General features: G+C 39.4%; 1 non-coding gene across 1 annotated transcript; it reads right to left on the reverse strand.

Moving 5' to 3' along the window:
- Window positions 1–457: 457 nt before the first annotated feature.
- On the reverse strand, window positions 458–658 carry LOC143402657 (small nucleolar RNA SNORA73 family). The gene has a single exon (XR_013091733.1). It is a non-coding gene; the product is annotated as a small nucleolar RNA SNORA73 family (small nucleolar RNA).
- Window positions 659–6,867: the final 6,209 nt, after the last annotated feature.

The raw sequence follows: 6,867 nt of genomic DNA on the forward strand, positions 1-6,867 counted from the left end.
GCACAGTTGTAGAATTCAGAGTTCTGCAGGAAAACAGAATTTCTATTCTTCTGAAATTAGGTAAGAAAAGGAGGAGTACAGACAATTTTGAAGGAGTCAGGGTTTTAAAAAGTTCATGTCTGATATTCTCAAGAAACCTTGTTAATATACCAGGGCCATCTGCTGAGAATTCTAAGAGGACAAAGCAGAGGATACACTTAAAATATTTATTTAGGCTTACAAAAATAATGAGGTTAAAAAAATTAAATATTAAAGATGGAAATTGGAAAATACTTTTTTAGAAAATAATAAATTCCATAATGAGTAAAGAGTGAGTACTTATTCTTGGCCCCAGTCACCTTCTGTTTAATCATTCATGAAGCTATATATAGCAAGATGATGGTTGCTTAAAGGAATCTGAGACATTGTTATCAATAGTTTTAATTTCCTCTAAGAATAAGCCTCTTTTTTTTTTTAACTTTGTTTCCTGTAGTTTGTCCCCTCAATCATTGTCCCCAAGACTCAGAAGTTGTAAAAAGATGCAGGTGTAGACTCGAGGCCCAGCTTCTTCTTCAACCTTGTGGAAAGAGACTGTCCACCTTGAGAAGGGACCTTATGCTCCCCTTTGCCACTTGGACAGAGCCTGGGGAAAGAGACCTCTGAGGACTAGCCCTGTGAATGGGATAAGCTTCTTATTAAAGCGACTTACTTGTTCCTAGTGTGTGATTTAAGTGACTTCTTATATTGAGAAGATGACCGGTCAAACCGAATGATCACTAAACAGGGAATTAGCAGAGCTCACCTCTCCTAGTTCAACCACCAGCTAGTCATCACCTGAAAACAGCTTCACTTCTCCTTCTTTGCAATCACCCACTTGTCCACTCCAGATCTACACTCAGATCACCTCCTTCTACTTCACCTCCTCACCCACAACTACCCTGACCCTTGAAAAGAAAGAAGATGCAAGAGAGCAAAGCATTTTGGATAAATTCCCAACAACTAGAAACTTGGTCTCTGCTAATGAAGAACTCACCCTCATAACTGTGACTATCTCCTCCATGGTCCAGAGTGCTCCTGGATCCCGGGACCTTCAGGTGCAAGGACTGTAACAGCATAGAAGTCCCCGAGGCTCCCAATGGACTGTAAGAAAGTATGTATTTTTATGTGTGTGTGGGTGTGTAACTATGAATGCCATGTGGAGTCTGTGCATGTATGTGTGGTGTGTGTATGAGGTATGCATTGATGTGACACTGCTGTCATCAGTACATCCTACGAGACAAGGTAGCATCACTGGTTCATGGAAGTTTCTCCCTTGTGCAGTAAGTCAGAGGACCTCACTCCTGCCATCCTGTGTTTCTGCTTTCCCAGCCAGAAATGATCCACATGGCTTTCTTTCCCTTTCCTTGTTGAGTATCAATCATATAACCCATCTTGAACCAGGCAAACCTGGTAACAGTGACCCTTTGACAAGATTTTCTCCCATCAACAACTAGGAAGGGGAGGCACCAACACTGAAGGACAGTCAGTCGTCTCTGTTACAGCCTACCTCTCTGATGCACCCTTCTTCCCACTACCACCCTAAGGATGTTAATTTCAAGTCCTGCCAAGTGGCTATGCCTGGGACAAAATCCAGGATATTCCGCTTGTGTGCAGTGTTCTTCAGTAGGGACAGATGTGTCTCCTCCAAGGCCAGTGAGCTATACAGTCCCGTGAAAATTTCATTTACAGAAGGGAAGAATGGGAGCTTCTTAGCATCCCTGGTCCAGAGCAATATGAAATCCTCACAGGGAGAAAGAAAAAAAGACCTCTCATCACAGCAGTTTAAGCTGTTCCTTGTTTAGACTTTGCCTCTGCTTACTCTGGGGAATTCCTTCATCCATTGCTCTCCACAGCCTCTGGTTCTGTTTACCAGCCACTTCTTGTCTGCTATCTTCCATTGCCACATTTGAAATGAGCATTGAGAAATGTGCCCTCCTGGAGGATTACATAGATTTTTCAACCTGCTGGTGCAATTCAGAAGTCTTTGGGCTGGTTTCTAATCATGAGGTTTTAAAATTCTGGAATATGTTGACTTTGCCAACATGATTCCCTGAAAAACTTAGTGGAGCTGGCTATAGTGGTACATGCCTGAAACTCCAATGACATGGGAGGTTGAGGAAGGAGGGCCACAAGTTCAAGGTCAGCCTTGACAACTTAGTAAGACCCTATCTCAAAAGAAAAAGTAAGAAGGATTGATAGCTCAGGCTATCACTGATATAAGTGATAAGACCCTATCTCAAAAGAAAAAGTAAGAAGGAGTGATAGCTCACAGCTGCAACCTTTCTTCAAGTTAGGTAATATTTACAGGTCCCAGGAATTAAAGCCTGAGATTTGGGGGCATGTTATTCATCCTCCTAACATTAGGATAGCAGGCCATTCATTCTATCTGATGAGGGGAGCATGGAGGGTTGAGTAGTTGTGTATGCATGAAAGGAATATTATGGAATATGTGTTCTAGGGGGTGTGTAGGAGATAACTGTATTTGTGGTTTGGGGGGACTATGTATCTTTTTGGTGTGTATGTTGTGTGTGCTATTTGTGTTTGGGAATGTGATGTGTATATACCTGACAGCATGCAATGTGTGGTTGTATATGTTTGTAGTGTGATTGTTTCATAGAAGAATGTACATCAGTATTATATGTATGTCTGCGATATGACTTGTTGGGTATATGTAGTGTAACTATGACTTAAGTGATATATGCATTTGTGATATTGTGTAGCATGTGAGGGTGCTTTTACATTAGTGAGTTGTGAGGTTGTAAGTGCTTTGTGTGTTTGTGGTACTATGGTTCTATGGTAATGTGTTTGCAAGACCAGTGCATGGTGTGTGTGTGTGTATATATATACACACACACACATACACACACACAGAGACACACACACACACATACACAAACCATGTGCATGGTTTGGTGAGTGTTTGTACACATGTGTATATGTACTCTGTGTATGTGTGTAAGATTCCTTGAAGCCTCAGTTCAGCACTTCTATAACTCCCATCATGACTAATACTTCATCAATAACCTTGCAAAATCCAGATTTAGCAACAGCCAAAACTCACAAATAAAAAACTTCCAGCTTTGAAGCTCCTAGCGCCAGAATCTTTGTAAATTAAACATAGTTTCCTATTTTCTTCTGTCCCAGAGGACTCCTTTTGGCCCCCATGCCCTTGTCCCTCCTTAGGACTTTAAGGAATTTACTGGTCTCTCCCCAAGAACTCTGAGAGAGAGGAGTTTTCAGGGCTAAACTGTGAGCTGTGTCCTTGCACGCAATAGACAATGTCATTCCAACCCTGTGGGTGCCTGATTAACAAGGTGAAAAATGCGAAGGGGTGGGTTGGGATTTAGAGAGGAGAGGAATGGAAACACCTGCTCTTTGCTCTGTTGTCTCTACTTTGGCAAAGCGAACAAAAGCCCAAGATTTTCATATACATGAGGTTGCCTTTGTTGTAATATCTTGTCATATAAATTGAGTCTTTAATGTGCTGTAGATTTCCCGCCCCCTCCCAAACTTTCACCATCAAGAAGAATCCAGTATCAAAGGAGTGCACACACTCAATTTCACGAATCAATAAACACAGCTTCTGCATTAATTACCATTTTCAGCTCCTTGGAAAAGAGTGACAAGAATTATCAGGAAGATGTTCATTATTGCTGGGCTTTATCTGATGCAAATGAATTTCTTGCTACTCACAAACTGAAGATTCCCAAATGAGAGCACGCTATCACTTGAGGGAATAGGACTGGCTGCTCCTAGAAAGTTCCTCAAACATTTCATTAGTAACATTGGGCAACAGGTAAAGCTTCTCCTTCATGCAGTCTTCTCTCATGAGCAACCTGATTCAGTGTGATGCTCTTTCTAGTTCTGCCTTTTGATAGCCAATTCAAGCTTGTGTTGGTCACAACCATACTATGAGACCCCATAGTCAATCTCTCCCAAGCCAATCAATGTCCTGTGCTAATAATGATGAGGCTTGGGAACTCATGTTCACCGGAGCTGTTTATGGCAAGAGTTTAATTTCTGCTCTAAGACCCTATAGTTGCCGTAGGATCTGTCCTTCCAAACTCAAGGCTGGTCAACTCTTCCTTTAATGTCACCAATTTCCTTTTTTTTTTTTTTTTTTTAATAGGCTAGGAAGGATTAGTTTCTGTTTATTGCAACCTAAAGAAATTAAATTAGTATTTCCTTTGGGATGGAGTTTAATCACTAGGGTAATTATATTTTTAGCCTGTTGCTGAAAGTAAGCCGTAAATCCTCCTGGAGAAAAGTCTCAGGGTTTCCACTAGATAGATTACCTTCCTCACGTCCCTCATATTCTAAAACAAATTGCAGGAGACTTAAGAATTCATCACACTTTACTCAGAGACTTGACCCTTTTCATACCAAAGTGCACTTGCAGTTGGGGAACCCTGGCAGAAGATAAAATGAAAAGTAGACAACAGGACTAGAGAGACCTCTGTTCAAGTACCCGGAAGCTTCCCCTGACTCCTCCTCAGGCAGCTTCATAGAACATTCCCCAAGGACCCCAGAAGGCAACTTTCCAGCAAGTTCTACAACCTCATGCTGCAGTGGCTTCTGTGCCATCCAGGGAGCCCCAGCCCCGGAGGGTCCATTACAGTGTTGTCTGGAACTCGGCCCTGGATTGGTCCTTTGCTGAGTGTCCTTTAAATCTGTTATTCCTGTATTCTTTAGAGTTATCTTCATTTCCTATTAACCAATCCCTCACTATATCAATCTCCTGTTAGAGTTTATCATTTTTATACTAACTTTATTTTAAAATACCTGTATAATTTCTCTCTTCTAGGTGCACCGTGACTGACTGATGGAGTTAGCATCCCCATTTTAGAGAATTAGTACCTCAATTACATCTGACTCCAAAACCTGTTCTCCCAGACCTGGAGCATCCCACAAACATTCAGTAGTTTAATAGGGCAATGTCAGGCAAAGCCTTTAGTTTTAATGTCTTCTAAACTACTACTACTAGTAGTGATTTGTAGACCCAGACCAGTTTGCAAACTGTTTTTTTGCAGTAGAATTCCCACCCCCTCCCAAACTTTCACCATCAAGGAGAATCCAGTAGCAAAGGAGGTTTCTCCAGCTGGAGATAATTCTCAGTGTTCTTGCAGGTGTGCAATGAGGTAAGGACAAAAATTGAAACAATACTGCTACTGCTGTGATTTGGATGTGGTTGGTCCCCCAGAGGTTCATGGGCTGGAGGTTGGTCTCCAGTGTAGTGACGTTGAGAGGTGATGAAAACTTTAAGAAGTGAGGCCTAGATGAAGGTGATCGAGTTTTTGCCTCAAGTCATTGATGTTCGCACAGTATGACGAACGTAGTTATTAGTACTGTATTGTACATTTCAAAATTGCTAAGAGTAAGTTTCAAATTTTCTCACTACAAACAATTCAAGGTGATGGATTGATGGAGATGATAATGTGAATAACTTAATTATTCTGCATTGTATTAATAAAGCAGCGTAACATTACTTTGTATTCATAAATGTATGCACATATAAATTGTTAATTTACTACTAAATTTTAAAGGAAGATTTTAATACTACTATAACATTAAATCTTTTTTCCATCTTTATTGTATTTTTCAAAGCTATAGCTCCACAAAAGATTGGTAATCAAAACCAGAAAGACAAAACACAAAAACAAACAAACAAAACCTCACTAGTTCCTTTGCCATAGCTTTCAAAACCTTGGGCTCAAGATTAAGTGTAAAAGAAATTTTTTTATTCTTGAATAAAAAACTGAAACCCTACTATCAGGAAAGGGATAAAAAGAGACTATAATAGTTATAATTATTCCCAATGCGCAAAAGTGCAATCATGCACATATAAGATTCATGATTTTTAAATATTTCTTTTAGTTATACATGGGCACAATATTTATTTTGTATATTTATTTTTATGTGGTGCTGAGGATCTAACTCAGGGTCTCACACATGAGAGGCAAGTGCTCTACCGCTGAGCCACAACCCCAGCCTAAGATTCATGATTTTTGCCTAGTTTTTGAAAGTATGCAGAGCTATAGAGACTTTACAGAAGCATTTTTTAAAATCTTTCGTGTGTGTGTGTGTGTGTGTGTGTGTGTGGTGCCGAGGACTGAACCCACGGCCTTGTGCATTCAAGGGAAGAACTCTACCAACTGAGCTACATCCCCAGCCCTAGAGAAGCATTTTTGATGTCACAATGTTTTAACCATATTAGTGTAAGCATTGATGTATTTCCTGACATCTGTTCAATAATCACTTAAGGAAACTTCAAGAAAAAAGCCTAGATTTTTTTGTAAAAGCAAACAGTTATATTTAGCTCTATGAATTATTTTATTCACATGAATGTCTATATAAGTATATGAAAAATATGATATGAATACATATTCTTAGTTGCCAATACATTTCCTTTTTATTTCAGTCTTACACTTAGATTTTAACATATTAACTAGTTATCTTACATTTACTGAAGGACAACTATATGCATAGACCTGAGAAGTATTTGTGGACAATACAGAAATAAAATGAAATAGACTTATATTGTTCATAATTAATCTGATTCAATTATGGCTATAAATGAAAATGCAAATATTCCAGAAGTTTGGAAAACAGAGTTCTATAAGGTTTGAAATGATCAAGTTATGCAAAGGGAGGTTTAGAGTTGGTCCCCAATCATCCTTATGACTAAGATGATCTGATTTGAGAAATATCTTCTCTGTGACTGCTAAGTAGAGGCACAATTATTGAAGAAGGAAGAAAAAGATTTTGAGAATAGAGGTAGAATAAATTTATTGGCTATTCTATATCTCTTGCAAACATAATAGGATGTTCTTTCACTTAATAGAATTCCTT

This window comes from Callospermophilus lateralis, chromosome 6, assembly GCF_048772815.1.
Source record: "Callospermophilus lateralis isolate mCalLat2 chromosome 6, mCalLat2.hap1, whole genome shotgun sequence".
Lineage (NCBI taxonomy): Eukaryota > Metazoa > Chordata > Mammalia > Rodentia > Sciuridae > Callospermophilus > Callospermophilus lateralis.